We start from the raw sequence: 20,477 nt of genomic DNA, 5'->3' as shown, positions 1-20,477 counted from the left end.
TCCGGGACATTGCCACCGAGGCCACCAAGGTATCCCCTCTACTGAATTCTGGTTTACACTCATGATGTGCTGACTACCATAGCATTCCAATTTAAATGGAATGACCCTTTACAACAGTATTCTAGGAAACCATGACCCTGGTGAGTGTCTGTTAATAGGTTGCATGGAAACAAGTTGGTTTTACTTTCAGCCTTGTTAATTTAAGGTTCTTTATTGTATTTTATTTTATATTTTTTGGTGCTTTTCACAGCTCTGGATCATGTTATTTGGGATTTATATTGTTTTAGATTTTTTGGAGTTGGTGGTTTTGTTTCAACAGGATTCTTCAATTCTAATTGCAGGTTGGTCGTCTTCTGCTTCAAATTTCGTTTATATCTGCTATCATATTTGATATTTCTAGCCATCTATTGCAAGATCCTGTCCCTAAAAGGGAACCTTAGTGATTAGAAGTATTGTCGATGCTTTGGCTATTTTTGGCCGAGTTGCATTTGATTAAGCACAGGCATGGGTGCCTAAGTGTCTTTTTCGTTTCCCTTTTAAGGTGAAAGGTCTACGGTCTGATTCATCCGTCATTAACTACACTGTGAGTTAGAGCTTAAGATTATCATGTTGGTCTACAGTTCGATTCTTCATACGGACTTTATATTGGATGGGAGAAGCTGGTCTTACATTGTTTAGGTCAATGCCATACATAGAGATAAATAAATAAAAGCATCTTTAGCTTTACATCATCAAACCGATCAAATGACAAGCCCTTTTTATGGAATTTTGGCAGTATTACTGTCAAATCATATTTTTAGAAGGAACTCTTAGGTCATCTACTTCAGTAGTGGCTTTAAAAGCAACATTGTGTATCTTGGTGTTGCCATTTTCTTTTTATCTGAAATGGAAGTTAGATAAGAATTAAGGACTGATACTGTCAAGTTACAAATGAATGCTGGCGGCATTGGCATGCAAGAGTGATCCAGTTTGGTGGCTGTTAAAAAAATATACTGCATATTAGAGTTATAGAAGTGGTCCGAAGTTGAGGGACTTGAGCTTTGCTGCCAATATTTGCAAGCGCATCAGCGTATCTGTTGCCCTCCGTAAAGGTATGCTCAAACTGCTCCTAGAGAAGCCTGCTGTCAGTAATGGGTGTAAACAGCAAGGGATTAGGAATATCATTATTAGAAATCAGAGACATAACTGCAGTACCATCCAATTCAACTATAATCTTTCTGATATTTTCATCTTAGCAACGTGGAGGTCATCTCAAAAGGCCCTTAACTTTGCTGGAACGCTTGCAGCATGCAAGCATGAGGGATGTGTCGATAGGTACCCCGCATATCCAGTAGTCACCATTGCAGTTTCTGAGAACTGCTTCCGCACCAGTGTCGAGCCATCAGTATTCAGGTTAAGGATGGTGGCAGCCATCGAACACCAACAGTGGTAAGAGATGGAACTAATCTTGGGGGAGGGGGGCAGAGCATGAAATGCAATGGCTTCGGCCATAGCTCCACCCACAACCTAGTTCCTATCGAGTCTACCTCGAAAGACAAGCGCAAGCCATATTTGTCTCGCCATTTCCTAATTTTAGAAGATCATGTTATTTTCATATACCGCACTGTCAATAATGGGATTGATACATGAATCACTCATACGATGTTACATAACACTGATTTTACAGAAAAACGGAAAGGTAGAAATGTTTGTCAAGAACTTGTTCGAGTGGAAATACTTTTCAAGTTTACGCCAAATTCGGTACCAGGAACTTGTTTGGTTTTGATATTCTAAGGACGTGCAAGGTCATCTCAATGGCTTCCCACAAGGTCGAAAAATGAGTTGAATTACCCTTAACGAAACCACCTTGAAGTTGTTTACATCCTGTGTGTACAAGTTCCAACAAAGACCCAAGAATCTTAAATCTCATTATATAAAAATGTTATCTATAATTAAATAAATTTTGATTATGAAATTACTGATTTAAGTATAAGATGTAAATAAGAAAATAGTGAAATGAAAATCAAACCTGAGCAGGGCTAAGATTAGGAGAGCGGGAGAAGGGGAGCAAGGGTTGGAAATGAAGGGTATGGGAGGTGCTGGGAAGAGTTAATTGTGCTGCTCACAAATGGGCAGAAAGATTCAACACTGCCCACTCCCCCCATACCTATTACTCCCAACGCCACTCTCTTCCTCTCCTTTTCACTCCAGATGATGCCTTGCGAGGGTTTGGGCAGTCTTCATATATAGGGAGAGATTAAGAAAACTTGTGGCTGAGGGAATGGCTTTTCTTCTTTGTTTCCAGGAAACCGCATGGAAAAAGCCAAGGAAAGTGAGAAGAAGGAACCACGGCATTTTAAAATTATAATAAAAGCTTTGGCGACAAGGACAATTCACACCATCTTTAATGATGACCAAGTCATTTTAAATATTTATTTCTTCTCTTAATTAACAATAATTATAAGCTTTTTCATCATTTTCATTTTTCGAGTACTTTACTCAAATATATTTTTTTTAAAGAACAAATAGAAAAACTATACTTATTTTTTTTAATAACTGTTAGTCACACTAGCACAATCCTCCTGGAGAAACGAAGCAATTTGCTTGGAGGAGAGTAGAGCACCATACTGTCAAGAGGGGCATTATTTTGGCCCAATCTAGTCAATCCATCTGTTACCCAATTGTCTTTTCGAACCACATTCACCATCCATTATCGAGAAATCAGTCACCAAACGTGTTGCATCAAAGTTGAAGATCTAATAACATTCCCTTGTTTACGCGGCAGTGACATTGTTCAGCCCCACCACTATGTTGGTATCCAAGATTCCAGGCATATCATAATCCCTCAAACACTACTTAAAGTTCCGATTCTAACGCCCAACATGTACCGATGGATTTGGTATCAGACATGATACACCATCTCGCATTTCTTTGTGACACATTACATTAAACATATCTTTTAAAAAGGGTTTAATTAGAAAATAAATGTTCAAACTATATTTTTTTAAATGTGTTTAATTTTTTTTTGATTAATTTATTTGCCTAACGTTACCATTTAAGGTGTTCAGATCGTAACAATCATTAAAAAAATTCTTAAGTAACACGTATCACATTAGGGTATTTTTTAAAAATTATTATATTTATAAAAAACATATTTTTACTAAAATTACAACAACAAAAACCCAGATCCTTAAAAATCCCAAATTTCTAACCCTAATCTCCCTTAACGACCACGATCGCTAACAACGCCCTTTTCATCTCCCTTATCAGCAATCATCTCACTTGCTATCGTGCTCGTCATTGAATCATATAGGTGTCGCGAATTTGGGAATTTGAGTTCGTCAGAGATGCAATTTTGGATGTCATGATTTTGTTGTTTACTTCATTAAAGATTCGACATCATCCTCAAGCTTAGCTTGTCGTAGGGTGAATGTTCGATCGAAGTCAAACGACGACGCTCGACATGGATTTCGAGAGATTGAAATTAGAGTTTTTGAAGTTTTGAGATTTTTTTTAAAGTTTTTCAATTTTTTTGGATTTTAAAATATATAATTTTTTATTTTAATTTTAAATAAAAATTTAAAATTACCGAAACATGACATGTATCACTTAACAGTGTAATTTAACGGTTTAGACACCCAAAATGATAAGTTTCTAACGTTAGACACATGAATAAATAAAAAAATAAGACACATTTTAAAAAATATGATATACTTTGAGCACTTATATCAAAATCATCTTTTAAAGGTTTAATTATAAAATAACACGTATTAAACGAGACCTATAAATATATTGAATAATATGAAATATTCTGAGCATTATATATTTTGATTTTTTAAATACTTAAAAATAATCCTAAAACACCTAAGGTTAACTTAGTTCGAGCATCTATTTTTTATTAAGCTATATTATTTTGAAATTCAATATTTAAAAATTATATATTTAGATAAATTAGTCTATCTATGTCAATATTTAAAATAATATTAATTTACTGAATATTAGTCTAATTACATATTTAGACAGTATCATTTCAACACATTAGCGTAATTTTCTTTTATACAGATACAATATTAATTTAGATCATTAGTATATTTAAGAAAAATTTTAAAATATCAAATTAGTAATCAATTAAAAAATAAAATTAAAGGTATGGGTTTTACAAATCTTTTTTTTTCCAATTTGAATGGGCATTCTATTTTAGATATGAATTGAAAGCTTGCATCCAATCTGTAATTTTAAAAATTGTTTTTAAATGTTAATATTCGGATAAATACGCATCTTCCGCCCGGGAAAGATGAGTCTAATCCCAAATCTGGGTAAAAGATTCAATGTTCAATAATCAGAAGCAACAATAGATCCAGATCTTCGAGCACCGCAAGAGATATGCATGTTAATATATATTATTTAGCTTAAAATTTCAGATATGGTATAAAAACTAATCAATTCAATAACATAGTTAGACCAAAAACAAGGATTTCAGCAGATCCTCTTCAAACAAGAATCATGAATTAATTAATTTTCAAAAGAGGTCAAAACTCGATTCAAGGGTAAATACATCTGCGATGTCATCTCAGTGTGACAATAAAGATCTATCAATTGAACTCAGTAAATCCATGGAAGGTGACATATATTTACATTAAAGACCACAGGAAAAAAACAGATCTATTTAAATATAAAAGGATGTAAAGTAAGATAAGATCTAGCGATTTAACTTACCGATTGCGTGCATTAAATGGAACAATTGGAGAAGAAAAGGAAGAAAGAAAATGGAGAGGAAGAAACGGAAATCAGTGGAATGGGAGGCTTAGGAAAGATTTGATTTAATCTCTCAGCGTATTTATAAATCAAGCGAGAAGAGAAAGAATCTTTTCTAGCACCCCATTTCCAGAAATTTCCTGTAGCTCTCTCTCCGTTTCCCTCTTCGGCAGCCGTTGTTCCCCCCACCTAAGTTTGCCCTTGTTCTTCGGCTTTTAATCTAATCGCACCATTCGGCAGGGCTTTCCTTTCATATTGTTTTTCACCTATGCTGACGAAAGCCCTAGTAATCAGTAAACTGTACATATATCATTAAATTTTTAAATGGTGTATATATTAATATTTTATTTAATTATAGTATTAAATTTTAGTTTTCACTTTAATTATATTACCAAGTAGTTAAATTTTAACGAAACAATAATATTAATAGATTTTTTGTCATTATGATGACTTAGATAAAATGACATTTTTGTGCATCTATCGGTGCCTAAAACAATGTCGTTTTATGCACTGAACATCATGAGTGTATTAAAAGATATATTTTCATAATTAATCGTCTTTCATAGTAAGATTTGTATCAAAATGTTCATGTTTCATTCATCTTTCTTCTTAAATAATTTTTTTTATATAAATTTCACTCAAAATCTAGACTTCTAGTTGACTATAACACGTAAACAAAATCTCTAACAAACAATTCTTTGATAGATCTATGTGATATTTCATAGTAGAATTTAAACTAACAGTTATTTTTAGTTTACTCGCCTACTAATAGTCTTAATAACCCTACGATTAAACTCACGCATTAAAGGAAATTATAAATATCCTTATGGACAATTGAAAAAGGGTTTGTCACCTTTAACAATTATTATTCTCCTTTTTTTTCCTTTTTTTCTTTCTTTCTCATGATCGTTCATTTTTAATACATAAACACCGATTAACATATGTTCCCTCATCAATAGCGACTGTATGCCCAAATTAGAAAAGGAGAAACATCAATAGTCGACGAGTTAAACTTGTTTCCATCAATAAATACTATGAATAAAGAAACAGAAAATTTAGTAATATATATGATCTATTTAAATTTATTAATTAATTAAAAATTCAATTTCAATTAATTTTAAAAATTAAAATAATTAAATTTAAAATAAAATAAAATATTTTTTAGTAAATGCACGAGTCTAATCGAAAGAATATAAATAATTCAATTTTTAAATTAAAGCATGTCACCTGATTCTTTCAACTATGAATTAAATTAATTAATTCTTTTGCCCTTTGCATTTGGCTAAACTTTTCCACTACATTACAGCGCTGCATCACCTCTTTTCCTACCTGACCAGTAAGTACACTGTTTGACAGATCATATCCACTCCGCCCAACGCTAATTCGCGTTCCAGCGCGTGTTACAGGTTCTCCACTTCTCGACTGTTACCGGTTTGCGTACGTTTGTCGGTTTGGTGTGTTCCTTTCCATTTTTCAATCTCTTACTTTTCAAAGCAACGAAAACGCGTTTTCTAAAGTTTATATAGGGTAAACTAAGAATAGTTGTCTTTGTTTTTTTATCTAATCGATTTTGAGAATTAATTTTTTAATTAAATATATTTGATTTTTAACGTTATTAGTTCGTTCGATTAAAATATTTTAATCGTTAACTTTCGTTAGCCTATTAACAGAATATTAAGTTAGCAACTAAAAAATAATAAAATAAAATAAAAACCTATGTGTGGGTGAGTTGATAATTATAAAAAATATAAATTATAAAAAAACCCACATGTGAGGTCTTCTTCTTCTTCTTATTCTTCAGAACAATAAAACTTGTTTCTTCTTCTTTGATGATAACTATAGAAATGCGAGTAATGTTCAATAAACTAATAATATTTTGAAAATCAATGTTGAAAGAATTTCAAAAAATTTCTATAAGAAAAACCAGCCACGTTCATGTTGAGTTCACTGTCTTTCCCACTTTCAAACACATCAAAGAAGTGCTCTTTCTCGTCTCTTCTTCTGCAACTTCTATTTGCATGAAACCCATATTTTCGATAAAGAACAAATGAAGGCTTTAGAAGGAATGGCATTAGCAAAATCAGAAGTAAAAAAGGATGATACTTTCACTTCCAAAAGTTGTTTCTTTTATGTTTCTCTTTGCTTTACTGGTTTCGTCTCTCAATTCTGATGGTCTCTCTCTTCTGGATCTCAAGGCAGCCATGGAATTTGATCCAACTCGGTCCCTCGACAGTTGGTCTGAGTTTAATTCAACTCCATGCCACTCACCGGGAATTGCTTGCACAGTTGCACTCGCAAACGAGTCACCTCAATATTTATTCCTAACAAAAGGTTAACTGGCTACATCCCATCGGAACTCGGTCGCCTCGACTCGCTAACTTGCCTTAGTCTCTCTCAAAACAACTTCTCAAAACCAATTTCGTATAATCTCTTTAATGCTACGAACCTCATCTACATGTAAACCATCTAAACCTTTAGCATAACCTACGAACTGTTGGATCATAAACTTGATCCATTATGAGAGCCTAAATCCAAACCCAAACTAAATTGATGTCATTACTTACATCATTTAATTAAAGATGTCATTGCTTACATCATTTAATTAATGATGTCATTGCTTACATCAATTTAGTTAGGTGAGAGTTAGATATTTGTTGAATTTGTAATGATTTAAATTAGTTTATTTGTGTGGTGTAGGATTGTTCTTGAGTAGTATAAATACCCCTTCCCATTTTAGTTTTAAGCATCAAGAAAAATCAATAGCTTCTAAGTGAGTGAAGAAGCAAAGTCTTATAAGAGTGAGTTGTAGTTCTTGTTTTTGAGTGAGAGTGTTCTTGTAATATTTCTTTGAGCTTCAATAAAAGTTGCTTGTGTGAGCGTTTTATTTCCAACAAAGTGGCATCAGAGCGAGTTGGAAAGATCGAAGGTCTCGACGAGAGGAATACGACGCCGCCAGAATTTTCTCAATCTGAGTTCTGACGCACCGCCACGCACCGCCGGAAGACTGCTGCCAGAAAATCGAGTTGACTCACCGAGTTGAGCCGAGTCAGCCGAGTTGGAGCTCTTGACCGAGTTGTCCAAGTCCCTCCAAAGTTTTTTTTCATCGTTCCGGATTCATCCGTGCAATCGGATTTTTATAAAATCTCATTATATTGAGAGATATGGCAAATGGTATGGCACCATTCCAAGTTCCGACACTCAACAACAACAACTACGACAATTGGAGTATCAAAATGAAGGCACTTCTTGGATCACAAGATGTGTGGGATATCATAGAGAAAGGCTATAATGAGCCTGCGGATGATGATGTTTTTGCTACTCTTACACCAGATCAAAAGACAACTTTGAAGGATTCAAGAAAGAGAGACAAGAAGGCTCTCTACCTCATCTATCAAGCATTAGATGATGATGGTTTTGAAAAGATTTCAAGTGCAAGCTCTAGCAAGGAAGCGTGGGAGAAGCTGCAAACCTCTTACAAAGGATCCGAGCAAGTAAAGAAGGTTCGTCTCCAAACATTAAGAGGTGAATTCGAATCCTTAAACATGAAAGCATCTGAGTCTATTTCAGATTATTTCTCAAGAGTAGTAGCTGTTTCTAATCAATTAAAAAGAAATGGTGAAAAGTTAGACGATGTGAGGATAATAGAGAAGATACTCCGTTCGTTGGATCCCAAATTTGAGCACATCGTCGTGACGATTGAAGAAACTAAAGACTTGGAAGAAATGAAGATCGAACAGCTCCAAGGATCATTGCAAGCATACGAAGAGAAGCATAAAAAGAAGCATGAGTTTACTGAGCAACTCCTCAAGATGCAACTCAAGGATATGCATGAGAGCCAACGCATGATAGAAACCAACGTGGCCAAGGCAGAGGTAGAGGCCATGGACGAGGTGGAAGTCGAGGTCGTGGACGAGCTGGAATTACAACAATAACAATTCCAACAACAACTATGAGAAAGGAGAAAGCTCAACACGAGGCCGTGGAAGAATTAATCCAAACTCAAAGTATGACAAATCTCAAATTCGATGTTATAATTGTCAAAATTTGGGCATTATGCTTCAGAATGTAGAGCTCCCAACAACAAAATTGAGGAGAAGGCCAATTACGTGGAGGAAAAGAAAGATGGCAAAGAAACTCTTCTTCTAGCACGAAAGGAAACTGATGGTGGCCAAGCAAATTCCTGGTATCTTGACAGTGGTGCAAGCAATCACATGTGTGGAAGGAAAGACATGTTTGTGGAGCTAGACGAGTCAGTAAGTGGAAAGTTTCGTTTGGAGATGATTCCACAATAGCAGTGAAAGGGAGAGGTACATTCTTATCCGTTTGAAAGATGGGAGACATCAATTTATTTCAAATGTCTACTATGTGCCCAATATGAAAAGTAACATTTTAAGTTTAGGGCAACTGGTAGAGAAAGGTTATGATATTCATATGAATAATTATAATCTTTCTATAAAAGATGATAAGAATAACTTCATTGCTAAAGTGCCGATGTCAAAGAATAGAATGTTCTTGATCAACATTCAAAATGATGTTGCAAAGTGCCTGAAAGCTTGCTACAAAGATTCATCATGGCTTTGGCATCTTCGATTCGGGCATCTCAATTTTGGAGGTCTAGAGCTACTATCTAAGAAGGAGATGGTGAAGGGACTACCTTGCATCAACCATCCTGACCAGCTTTGTGAAGGGTGTCTAGTCGGGAAACAATTCAGGAAAAGTTTTCCAAAGGAGTCGGAGACAAGAGCCAAGAAGCCACTCGAGCTCATCCATACCGATGTGTGGACCGATCAAGCCAAGCTCTCTTGGTAACAGTAACTATTTTCTTCTCTTCATTGATGATTTTTCAAGAAAAACCTGGGTATTTCTTGAAACAGAAGTCAGAAGTTTTTGAAGTCTTCAAGAAGTTCAAAGCAGCAGTGGAGAGAGAAAGCGGTAGAAAGATCAAATCCATGAGATCCGATCGAGGTGGAGAATTTACTTCTAGGGAGTTTCAAGAGTTCTGTGAAGCAAATGGAATTCGTCGACCAATGACAGTTCCTAGATCCCCCCAGCAAAATGGTGTGGCAGAAAGAAAGAATAGAACAATCCTCGACATGGCACGAAGCATGCTCAAAAGCAAGAAACTACCCAAAGAATTTTGGGCGGAAGCAGTATCGTGTGCAGTCTACTTGTCAAATCGATCTCCAACAAGAAGTGTACGGGGAAAGACACCGCAAGAGGCATGGAGTGGAAGAAAGCCTGGCATTTCCACTTGAGAACCTTTGGAAGTATAGCCCATGTTCACGTACCAGACGAGAAGAACGAAGCTTGATGATAAAAGCGAGAGTTTTATCTTCATCGGCTATGATGCTAATTCGAAGGGCTACAAGTTGTACAATCCAGACAATAAGAAGTTTGTGATTAGTCGAGATGTGGTCTTCAACGAAGAAGGAGAATGGGATTTTAACTCTCATACAGATGACTTCAATTTCTTTCCTCAGTTTGAAGAAGATGAGCAGACAATGAGGGAGCAACTAGATGAATCTCAACAAGAGCTTGCAACTCCACCCACTTCACCAACATCAACCACTCAAGGAGACTCATCACCTTCATCATCGTCAAGTGGGAGTCAAAGTGAAAGAGTTGTGCAACGCACAAGAAGCCTTAGAGATCTCTATGAGGTAACTGAACGACAAGATAATCTTACATTATTTTGTCTGTTTGCCGATTGTGAACTAGTGAGCTTTCAAGAAGCGGTACAAGAAAAGAAATGGAGAGATGCGATGGACGAAGAAATCAAGGCCATCGAGAAGAATGACACATGGGAACTTACCTCACTTCCCAAGGGACATAAGGCGATAGGTGTCAAATGGGTGTACAAAACAAAGCAAAACGCCAAAGGAGAGATTGAAAGGCACAAGGCGAGGCTAGTTGCTAAAGGCTATAGTCAAAAGGCTGGAATTGACTATGATGAGGTATTTGCTCCTGTTGCTCGATTGGAGACTATCAGACTAATCATTTCTTTGGCAGCTCAAAACAAGTGGAAGATACAACAGATGGATGTAAAGTCCGCCTTCCTAAATGGAGTTCTTGAAGAGGAACTTTACATTCAGCAACCATCAGGCTATGAAGTCAAAGGGCATGAAGACAAGGTGTTGAAGTTGAAGAAGGCTCTTTACGGGCTAAAACAAGCACCAAGGGCATGGAATAGCCGAATCGACAAGTACTTCCAAGATAATGGCTTCAACAAATGTCCCTACGAGCATGCTCTATATATCAAGATCAAAGATGAAGATATTTTGATCGTGTGCCTCTACGTGGACGATTTGATCTTCACTGGAAGCAACCCAAGCATGTTTAATGAATTCAAGGATGTGATGATGAAAGAATTCGAGATGACAGACATGGGGCTCATGGCGTACTACCTTGGCATTGAAGTTAAGCAACAAAATGATGGAATTTCATTTCACAGGAAAGCTATGCAAAGGAGATACTGAAGAAGTTCAAGATGGAGAACTGTAAGCCAATAAGCACACCGGCAGAATACGGGATCAAGATGACCAAACATGAAGAAGGCGAAAGTGTAGATCCAACATTCTTCAAAAGTTTGGTAGGAAGTCTACGCTATCTAACTTGCACGAGACCCGATATTCTTCACGCAGTTGGATTGGTTAGTCGCTACATGGAATCCCCAACAACCACCCATTTTAAAGCTGCAAAGAGAATTCTTCGCTATCTGAAAGGTACAATTGACTTTGGCTTGTTCTATTCAGTTTCTAATGATTACAAGCTTGTTGGATATAGCGACAGTGATTGGGGTGGAGACATAGATAATCGAAGGAGCACTACTGGATTCGTATTTTTCATGGGAGATATTGCATTCACATGGATGTCAAAGAAACAACTGATTGTCACATTGTCCACTTGTGAAGCGGAATATGTTGCTGCTACCTCATGTGTTTGTCATGCAATTTGGCTTAGAAATCTATTGAAGGAGATTGGTTTGATACAAGAAGAGCCTACCAAGGTTTGTGTCGACAACAAGTCAGCCATTGCCTTAGCGAAGAATCCAGTATTCCATGATCGAAGCAAGCACATTGATATTCGCTACCACTATATAAGGGAGTGTGTTGCAAGAAAAGATGTGGAAGTTGAATATGTGAAGTCACAAGATCAAGTTGCTGATATTTTTACCAAGCCACTGACCAACGAAGACTTCTTAAGATTAAGGAACCTACTAGGGGTCACGAGATCAAGTTTAAGGGAGGGTGTTGGATCATAAACTTGATCCATTATGAGAGCCTAAATCCAAACCCAAACTAAATTGATGTCATTACTTACATCATTTAATTAAAGATGTCATTGCTTACATCATTTAATTAATGATGTCATTGCTTACATCAATTTAGTTAGGTGAGAGTTAGATATTTGTTGAATTTGTAATGGTTTAAATTAGTTTATTTGTGTGGTGTAGGATTGTTCTTGAGTAGTATAAATACCCCTTCCCATTTTAGTTTTAAGCATCAAGAAAAATCAATAGCTTCTAAGTGAGTGAAGAAGCAAAGTCTTATAAGAGTGAGTTGTAGTTCTTGTTTTTGAGTGAGAGTGTTCTTGTAATATTTCTTTGAGCTTCAATAAAAGTTGCTTGTGTGAGCGTTTTATTTCCAACACGAACAATGTGAACCATGTAAACCATATAATTAAGAAAGGTTCTTTCATGTTTTGTGTTTTTCTTTGGAAAGCAGAAAAAAATGCCACCTACGAACTATCTAAACCATGCCTCATAAGCACGTTCATCCTCTGCCAACGGCGGCGGCCAATCCCACAGTGCCCTACCTATTTAACGCCATCACACTTACCACCCTCACTCTTCCCCCGCCTCTTTCAAAGGCTGTTGTTGCGGTCTCATCCTTCTCTGTGCTGGTAAAATGGATTCTCCTGGGGAAAAACAACGAAGGTGAAAAAATAGAACAATGACAATACCCGGGATAAGAGTGGAGAGTGGAGGTAATCTTACCGATTAACTTCTTATTAACTTTATCATGGGACTTTATCCAATATACCCACACAAAACTCTTGTTAGATTATAGGGTGATACACATGAACTTGGAGGTTGAACCACATTTTTTGTGATTTGAAAATTCTCAAAAGCTGATATGGAAGTAAAAAATTCAGGATATGAAGTTTGTTTTCTTGGGTTGTTTGTGAGCTGATATGGGCGGGGTTTCTTTCGTGCAGAGAAGAAAAAGAAGAAGCGGTTGGGGTTTCTTACATGCAGAGAAGAAGAAGAAGAAGAAGAAGAAGGGTTTTTTGAAGAAGAAGAAAAGGCGCTGAAGAAGATGATAATGAGAGGCAACTCGGGTTTTTGAATATTCAACGTGGGTTTTTATTTTATTTTATTATTTTTAATTGCCAACTCAAAATTCGGTAGTGAGTTAACGAAAATTAACAGCTGTTTAGACAGATCAATAACGTTAGAGACTGAATGTATTTAATTAAAAATTGATGACTATAGTCAATTAGAAAAAAAAGGGACTATTGTCATAATTTACCCAAGTTTATATTGCTGACCAAGGAATTGTAGGGACGACATTAGTGCGTTGGGAATTTCTGAAAGAAAACATGGTGAGGTTGAGTTGAGTCACTGATGAGTTGGAAACTTGGATTGGGGAATGCTCATCGAGCAGTATGCAAGGGGAAACCAAAGGGTAAATTCTCTTGCTAATTTGGAATTTATTAAATAAAATCATTAATAATTTAAATGAATTGTACATTAATAATATCAAATATAAATGAGTGACTAAATAAAGAATGATTATTGGTGTAGTCATAATTTTGACCTTTTTAGTGTTGTTATACTTTTGTTAAATTTACAAATTATTGATAAAAATATTGTTTTAATTTTTTTGGTAAAAGTTATGATTTCCAAGAAATCTGTGGAACTCAAACCGCCATTCCCCGACGCTATCACCAGCCAGCCCTCCACATCTCGCAAGACCGATCTCCACGCATCTAGCACCATCGGAATTGATTTTAATCCAACTCGGCATCGGTGGGATCCAATGAACTGCAGTACGATGTGTTATAACAGCTCTGGCCGGTTCCATCTTGTTTAACGCCACCGCTCATAAAGAGGTCTCTACCAACAGCATGCTACGCTCGACAATCGAGCCATCAAAAACCTGAGCATTGCGAGTAATCCAGATGGTCCATAGGGTGTACCCAAAGGTGAGGTCCCAATTTTCCTTTTGTGAGCCTTGTTTTAGTCCCCCGATAGATTGGTGTGCAGCCACTGCTCGATATCCAAGTTCAGAAAACAATCCAGTTCAGCCGGAGGTACTAGCTCAAACCACGCTTGGAACGATAGGGGACAGCGCTGGAAAATATGCTCAACATCTTCTACCTGAGCGCCATAAACAATACAGCTGCAGTCTGTTGTGAATCGTCGTTTACATCGTTCCTCGTTTGTCACCAATTTTCGCCAACAAGGTAACCACAAGAAAACTTTCACTTTTGGTAAGCCTCGGAATCTATGAATAGTTGTCCACACTGGTTTCGGTCCGAGGATTGCATTCTCAGCCTTAAAAGTATAGGCTGATTTTAACGTAAAAGAGTGATCAACAGTTCGACTCCACCCAAGCGAGTTACCAGTGGATTCGTTGATCCGGCCCTTTGATCGCCGCAATTCTAATCTTTATATCATGAGGCAGTAGTTGGTTAACCAAATCCCATTTCCAAATCTCGTGATGATCGGCCATAGCCGCAACAGGGACATGTCTGATACCATCCACACAATCAGCCGGGACATAATCAATAAGAGGACCGACGTTCTTAATCCAAGTATCGCGCCAAAAGTCAATCTCCATACCGGATCTCACCACCCAAATCAAATTCATCCGCACCGAATCTCAGATAGTACTCAAACCTTTCCAGAGCCTGGAACAGCACGTATTTCGCAGAGTCGATGGAACCGAACCCAAAGTCCGTTCTTACGAGTCAGAATTTGAAAAGCTGATTTCATGAGGAAAACTTCGTTGAGGGTTTTCATCTTTCGCAAACCCAAACCTTCTTCCGATTACACACATCACTTATTTTACCAAGTGAAACCCACCTGACTCCGAAGTTATGCCCCAGATGAACCGACGAATAACTCCCTCAAAAAGAGAGCAAGTTTTGTTTGAGAGATAAGCAGTTTGCATTGTATACGACGAAATTGCAGCTAGAACCGATTTGGCCAAGACAATTCGGCCCGCGAGGGACAGACACCTAGCTTTCCACCCACTGAGATTCTTTCCACAGGTATTGATAAAATGCCGAGGTAATCAAACGGTGCAAAACAAGCACCCCAAGATATTTACCGAGACCATCAACCTCCTTATATCCAAAACCTTCACTAATAGAGGCCGTAATCATCTGCGGAACATTCTTGGAGAAATACATCGTTGTTTTGGCAATACTAACCTTATGACCGGAAACTCGATAGAATTCATTCAGAACAGAACGGACAGTTTGTAATTGGTCAGGCGACTCTTCAGCGAATAATATCATGTCATCAACGAAAAATAGTAGCAACATTGATAGATTGCGATAACCGTTCCATGCATAAAACAAAAATGTATGCGGATAACAGATCATCTTGCTGAATACCTTGAGACGGGCTAAAAGAATATGTCATGTCACCTTTCCACAGAATACGGGAGGAGACCGTGGAGATACATTGCATTATTAAATTACGGATAGTCCCTGTAATCTTAATATTGACGCAATACAGAATAACGATTATCTTGTAGGTTAATTCCAACAGATGATTCACAAGAGAAAATTCGTCAAAAAATCAGAGAAAAAAAAAGTCTCTAGGGTTTAATAAAATATTATAAAATCAAAACTATCCAAAATCAGTCCACAAGCCGGACAGTTATAGCCAAAAATCTTGTTTATCGGAATTTTACCAAAAATAGCAAAATCTCGAAAATCACTCTAAATTGAAATTCAAAATAAAATAAGCAATCTGCAAAAAATCCGGCTGAAATCGGATTTAAAATGACTTCCTAACTGACAATCGAAATATTACCATAAATAGTAAAAAATATCTAAATCTAGTGATTCGAAGGAGAAAATGACAGAATTTGAGGTCGAAAAAAGGCCAATGTGGACAGCGTGCGCGTCGAAAAGAGCTTTCCGGATAGGGGTCTTATGTGCGATTCTGACACCCTTAGCCAAAGTTATGGCCAAAAGACTGAAGCACACTCAAAACGGCCCCAATGAGGAACATATCACAATCAATTCCCGCCTTTGCGCTGATATGCCAACTCATGGTATCTCAGCGCCATCAAGGTGCAATCTGACACCTCAGCATCATCTGTCTCGGATCCCCCTGCATCAGTCAACCCGGGTTGGAAAGAACTCGTTCTCGAGTTCATAGTAGTGTCATCAGAATCCACAAAAACAATGACTCAGGTGCTTCACATTAAAGACATCATAAGTCTTCAAGTGTCTGGGAAGGCGCAACCTGTAAGCATTATCATTGATCTTCTGAACGACCTCACAAGGTCCAATCTTCCGATCCTTAAGCTTATTATACTCACCAACAGGAAAACAATCACGAGTTAATACATCCCAAACAAAATCACCAACATCAAAAAGTACACGACGACGATGATTGTCAACCCGAGTCTTGTACTTGGTATTGCTCTCATGAATGGTCTGTTTCACCTGCTCATGGATACCCCGAAGATACTTTGTCATCTCATCTGCTTTAGGACTAAAACGTCCTATACGTGGAATAGGGGCTAAGTCCAACACCCCAGATGGGTTCTGACCATTGACAATCTCAAATGGGCTTAAACTTGTGGTTCTGTTTTTTGATATGTTGTAGGCAAATTATGCCTGAGGCAATGCCAAATCCCACTACTTCGGCTTCGTTCCTACTAAACACCTAAAAAGGTTTCCCAAACTTCTGTTAACCACCTCGGTCTGGCCATTCGTCTGGGGGTGGTAGGCACTACTGAAATTCAACTGCGTTCCCAGTTTCCCCCACAGGCTCTTCCAGAAATGACTGATGAACTTAGTATCACGATCTGAAGTGATGGATCGAGGAACACCATGTAAACGCACAATCTCCTTAAATAAAGATGGGCAATCCGGTCAGCATCCATAGTCTTTCTGCAAGCTACAAAATGAGCCATCTTGGAAAACCTGTCAACCACAACAAAGATAAAATCCGAGGCCCTTTGGGTGCGGGTAAGCCTAGTACAAAATCCATGCTGACATCGAACCAAGGAGCTTCAGGAACATGTAAGGTAGTGTACAAGCCATCATTGGTGAGAACTCCCTTAGACCGCTGGCACACATAACAACAGTCCACATAATGGGTCACATCACTAGTCAACTTGGGCCAATAAAAGTCAGAAGATATAAGGGCCAAAGCCTTATCTCGACCAAAGTGTCCCTCATTATGAAGTTCACTTATAATTTGCTGCCTCAATGAACAATCTGGAATGCACAACAATAATCCACGAAACAGATACCCATTATGCAAAACAAAATCATGACGGTGACCCTCAGTTATCTCCTGAAATATTCTTCCAAAGGAAGGATCAGCTGCATACATATCTGTGAACGTCTCAAAGCCTACAACTTTGGTATTCATGGTGGTGAGGAGTAAGGTACGACGACTCAGGGCATCTGCGACGCGATTCAAACTCCCTGTTTGGTGCCTCAACGTAAAAGTGAATTCTTGCAGGTATGCCACCTGTCGCAACCGTCTTTCGGTTGGGCCCCGGAATTGGGCTTCGACTTGAAAAATGTGGATTGGGAGTCACCACCGATCATTTACTTTACGAAAAGTGGGTTGATCGGATACCTTATTTCTTACCTGATCTGCGTCTTACCAGTGATATGTCGGATCCGAGAGTCGGTTACGATCAAGGAAGGATTAACACCCTTGAACCGCCCTTTCGGTACTATGTAATTTCCAGTTGTCTTTAATTAAGAAAGTTGAAAGTTTAAATTGAAAGGTAAAATAACGATCCAAAACTTACATTTGATTGATTGAAAATATACCCTTAAGAAAGTAAAAAAGCCATGTTAGATAAAATGGTAAGAAATTAATTAATTAATTAAATTAAAATGAAAAGAAAACAAATTAAGTAAAATGATAAAATGAAGAAAGCAAAGATAAAATAGTAAGTAAAAAAACAAATAATAAAATATATATAAAAAAGAAAAAGAAAAAGAAAATAAATAAAACAAATAAACAAAATAATAATAACAAAGTACGAATAATATATATATATATATATATATAAATAAAAAAGTAAATATATAAAAATCAATAAATTAAATGACGAAAAGAACATATACACATATAATGGTAAAAAACCAAATAAAGATAATTACAATATATATATATATATAGTAACAATACTAATAATGATAATAAGTAGTTAAAAAAGACAATCACACCGCAAAGGGAAGAAAAGAAAGTAAGGTTTGGTGAAGTATAATTGACGGGAAGAAAAACATGATGAGGGGTGGGGACAAAGTAGGTAGATTAATAATAAAAAAACCAAATATATATTAATAATAGGTATAAAAACTAAAAATTTAAAAAGAACATACATATATATATATATATATATATATATATATATATATATATATATATATAACAAAATAAATAATATAAAAATAATACAAGTAATAATACAAGAATAAAAAAAGAGAAAGTAAAATAAAATATAATAATAATAAAATATAAAAATATACATATATAATATAAATAAGTAGAATAAAAGGAAAATATAATAGTAAAAACAATAATAAATATAATAGTAATAATAAAAATAAAAATGCAAAGAAAATAAATATATATATATTGGTAATAACTTATATAAATAGAGGAAAATTAAAAAAGTGATAAATTAAAAATAAAATTAGCAAGTATGTATATATATATATATAAAAACTAATTAAGGGATTAAAATAAAAGGAATGTAAATTAAGTGGGTAAATGTCAAAGAACATTGAAGATTAAAACCGGCAAAAATAAAAAAGTTTTCATTTTTTGATAGATTTTCGTACTCTCATTCCAAAAATGTAATTTGTTTTTGCGAAATAGCCTCTAGGGAGCGTAGATCTGAAATCAAAGTTTCGAAAAAACTCCCTCTGGGTCATCGGCTAAAACATTTGTCTTTGGGGTTCTCCAAAGAAAACACGATTAACAACGCATGCAAGTGAAGAGTAAAGAAAAACAAACGAAAGATAAAAAAAAGCTTTCACCTATATTACTTCGAATCGTTTACAATAGCCTCGAAATCACTTTTTCTTTGCTCGTATTTTTCTGGCGTTCCTTTTGTGTAACTCCTGTCTGTAAATCGTGTGTTACAATAGTGAGTTACAATGGCTATTTATAGTGCTTGTGGATCCTATCTTTAGGAGTTTAAATCATAGTAGAACTCTATCTTATTTTTAGAAGTTTGAATCCTAGCAAAATTCTATCTTATTTTTAGGAGTTTGAATCCTAGTAGGACGAAAAGGTGTGTTGACAGCTGCCCCTCTTTGCCCATAGTCGTGTAACAGGGATAGGTCAAAGATTAAAAGACACATTTTTTATTCGGTGGGTTTGAAAATTGACTCTGATGTTTCAATAACTCCCTGTCGAATTGAGTTACGGATGACTCCTCCGTCGTGAAGCCGAGTTCATCTTGAAATGATATGAAATTGAAGCCGTAGTTCGGAATTTGAATCAGCAAGTGGCTTCTCGTTACCCTTCGGTCTTCTTCTCAATTTAAAGACCTTGGATCGAAATCGAACTCAGAAATCTTCATTGACAAATAGCTTTTGCTTGAAAATGGTTGCTTGTCGCTAAGGAACGGTTAACCCATGTCCTCTTCTCGACTTGAAAACCTCAACTGCAACCAGAAAGTAGTGCGATTGATGTGTCATTGAGCTGAATGGAATCGAACTCGACAATTTTGATGGCAAATAACCCTTTTAGCCTTGAGTTATGCTGTAAATGATGTGCATTGGAGCTGAGCGTAGTCGAACTCGAAGGTCTTTGTTGATAGATACTCCTTCTTTGAGTTGGATATTCTTCGTCGTGAAGTTGAAATCCAATCTAAAGATGGATGATGCTTGTGTCCACGATTCCCTTCGTCGTGAAGTTGAAACCGCGGGTGGCCCCTTCGTCGTGAAGTTGAGCCTGAAATTGGATATCATTCGTCGTGAAGTTGAAATCCAAGTAAGTAGCATTGTTATGAGTCCAATATCCTCCGTCGTGAAGTTGAAATTGGCTCTGGAACCGAGAAATTATTTGTTGACAACCAGTCGTCCCTTCGTTGTGAAGTTGAACTTGTGTTGTCTCGAGTCCAATATCATTCGTTGTGAAGTTGAAATTGACTCTAAATGAAATTTTATTGACAATCAGTCGCCCCTTCGTCGTGAAGTTGAGCTTGTGTTGTCTTGGGTCCAAGATCCTTCGCTGAGAAGTTGAAATTGGCTCTGAAATTGGGAAGTTGTTTATTGACAACCAGCGGTCCCTTCGTCGTGAAGTTGAACTTGCGTTGTCTTGAGTCCAATATCCTACGCTGTGAAGTTGAAATTGACTCTAAAATTGGGAAATTGTTTATTCACAACTAGCGGTCCCTTCGTCGTGAAGTTGAACTTGTGTTGTCTGGAGTCCAATATCCTTCGTTGTGAAGTTGAAATTGGCTCTGAAATTGAGAAGTTGTTTATTAATAACCAGCGGTCCCTTCGTCGTGAAG

The 20,477-nt window shown here is 36.7% G+C and overlaps 1 long non-coding RNA gene across 4 annotated transcripts; it reads right to left on the bottom strand.

Annotated features, from left to right (window-relative positions):
• Nucleotides 1-631: 631 nt before the first annotated feature.
• LOC120171319 lies at nt 632-2,240 on the bottom strand. 4 transcript variants are annotated; one of them, XR_005520867.1, is made up of 3 exons: nt 2,009-2,240; nt 1,195-1,863; nt 632-1,118 (listed from the first exon to the last, which is right to left on the bottom strand). It is a non-coding gene; the product is annotated as an uncharacterized LOC120171319 (long non-coding RNA). The 4 variants fall into 4 exon arrangements; XR_005520868.1 differs by having other exon boundaries at nt 632-1,108; XR_005520869.1 differs by having other exon boundaries at nt 632-1,102.
• Between the last annotated feature and the right edge of the window lie 18,237 nt (nt 2,241-20,477).

The sequence above is a fragment of the Hibiscus syriacus genome, unplaced genomic scaffold (genome assembly GCF_006381635.1).
Source record: "Hibiscus syriacus cultivar Baekdansim isolate YM2019G1 unplaced genomic scaffold, ASM638163v2 tig00111832_pilon, whole genome shotgun sequence".
In the NCBI taxonomy this organism is placed as follows: domain Eukaryota; kingdom Viridiplantae; phylum Streptophyta; class Magnoliopsida; order Malvales; family Malvaceae; genus Hibiscus; species Hibiscus syriacus.
This window is presented reverse-complemented; position numbering and strand designations above follow the sequence as displayed.